Source organism: Scylla paramamosain, chromosome 12 (genome assembly GCF_035594125.1).
Source record: "Scylla paramamosain isolate STU-SP2022 chromosome 12, ASM3559412v1, whole genome shotgun sequence".
NCBI lineage: Eukaryota > Metazoa > Arthropoda > Malacostraca > Decapoda > Portunidae > Scylla > Scylla paramamosain.
In genome coordinates this window covers 13507948-13510447 of record NC_087162.1, presented here as the reverse complement: position 1 = coordinate 13510447, position 2500 = coordinate 13507948, and positions in this window count along the sequence as shown.

The window sequence follows — 2500 nt, the reverse complement described above, 5'->3', positions numbered from 1 at the left end:
AGAGAGAGAGAGAGAGAGAGAGAGAGAGAGAGAGAGAGAGAGAGAGAGAGAGAGAGAGAGAGAGAGAGAGAGAGAGAGAGAGAAATTTCAAGAAACTGATGATATAAGACACAGAAGATTAAAAATTGCGAAATTTCAGTGAGAGAGAGAGAGAGAGAGAGAGAGAGAGAGAGAGAGAGAGAGAGAGAGAGAGAGAGAGAGAGAGAGAGAGAGAGAGAGAGAGAATAGTGATAAAAATAAAGATAATAATAATAATGATAATAATAATAATAATAATAATAATAATAATAATAATAATAATAATAATAATAATAACAATAATGATAATAATGATAAAAAAAATAATAATCGCACTAGCAACCAAAACAATAGTAATAATATCAATACGTACCACCACCATTACTACTACTACTACTACGACTTTAATACTCCTACAACTACTCCTCCAAACATTACTACAACAACAACAACAACAACAACAACAACTACTACTACTACTACTACTACTACTACTACTACTACTACTACTACTACTACTACTACTACTACTACTACTACTACTACTACTACTGCTGATGATAATTGTAATTGCAATAATATAAACTTGGATATTGCTACCCATTAACACTCCATAAAAAGTTGATGAGTAAGTTATGATAAAAAAAAATAAAAAAAAATCATCAAAACACCCGGAACTCTCAAGGGAAGGAAAGAAATCGATTTTTTAATAAACTTTCAGAGTGAACTTCATTAATTCTCTAATGATAAAAAGAAAATGTAGTGAGATTTTTTACTTGGTATGAAAATTATTCCATCGATCGATTAATAAATTAATGAAGGAAACAACACTGATGGTAAGAAAAATACGTAGAGGGATGTATGGGAGACACATAGGAATATAATGAATGAAAATATAAATAAATAGACGAAACTAAAATTCATGAAGTGAGAAAAGAAAAGAAAATTAGTGAATGAAAATAGAAGAGATAAATAGATGAATATAAATGAATAAATGAAATAAGCATTGCAATTGTAAGGAAAAAATAAGGAAAACAAGATAAATATGAGTAAAATAAACTGGCAGATAAGATAAACAAAACAGGAAGAAAAAATCCCACTGGAGTCAGTCTAAAGAAAACAGTCTGAAGTTACAAAAAGTAGCTTGATGCCTCCATCTTGGAAGAGTTTAAATCACAGGAAGGAGGAGAAACAGAAGCAGACAGTTAATTCCGGAGGTCACCAATAATAGGGACGAAATAATGTGAATGCTAGTTAGCTCTTGAATTAGAGAGGTGAACAGAATAGGGCTGATAGAAAAGTAGAAAATCTTTTGTAGCGAAGCCGTGGAAGGAGTAGAGGCATGCTGTTAACAAGATCAAAGGAGCAGTTATTGTGAAAGTAGCGTTAGAAGATAGCAAGAGTTTAACAAGTATTCTCAGTCTTTCATTCCTTTCACTGGTAAACTCCGGAACTCCCTGCCTGACTCTGCATATCCCCCACCCTTTACTTATTACTTAATTTTTTTCAAGATGAGAAATTCCAAGACCACATCGCCAATTATAGATCATATTTTTGGTCCTTTTTCCTAGGGACTGACATCTCAATGGGGCTTTTTTTTTCTACGTTTTGTAACCCTAAACCAGTGCTCCTCTTGTATAAGGGACTCTGACTAGATCTATCAATAGAATCTTGTAAACCCTCTTTGAAATCCTTGTAAATGTAAATTTCATTATAGGAACTGTCATCTCAGTGGGCCTTTTTTCTAAGTTTTTGTACCCAGTTGCCCCCGCTTGTATATAGAAAAAAAAAAAAAAAATGCGGTCTTGAGGTAACTAGAAGAGAATGACTACAACTATCACTAGAATCATGGAAGTCCTCTTGGAAATCCCTGCAATTTTCATTATAGGGCCCTTTTTTGTTACTCTAGACCAGTGACGCTCTTGCATAAAAATGGAAGGTGCAAACTTAAGGCGACTAGGAGAGACCGACTAGAACTATCATTAGAATCGCATGGAGCCTCTTGGATATCTCCGTAAATTCCACTAGAGGGACTAAGATCTCAGTGGGGTTTTATTTACTTTTTTTTTCAAGTCTTGACGCCCTTGACCAGTGTCATTCATGCATAAAAAATAAAAATATATGCAAACTTGAGGCGACTAGGAAAGAGCAGAACTATCACCGGAATCGCTTAGAGCCTCTTTTAAAAATCCTCGTAAACTCCTCTAGCGTGTTGGCAGGAAGACACTCGTGAGGCGCTGAGCTGGTGAGGAGTACGAGCATGAACCTTGCAGCGACCCACATGTCTGGGAGTGAACATCTCAGGGGAAATGAAGAGAATTAAACAAAGAGGCATGGAAAGACATACTCTCTCTCTCTCTCTCTCTCTCTCTCTCTCTCTCTCTCTCTCTCTCTCTCTCTCTCTCTCTCTCTCTCTCTCTCTCTCTCTCAAATGATTGTTTTCATCTTTATATTAACTTTGCTGAATTTTTCTTCTGTAATT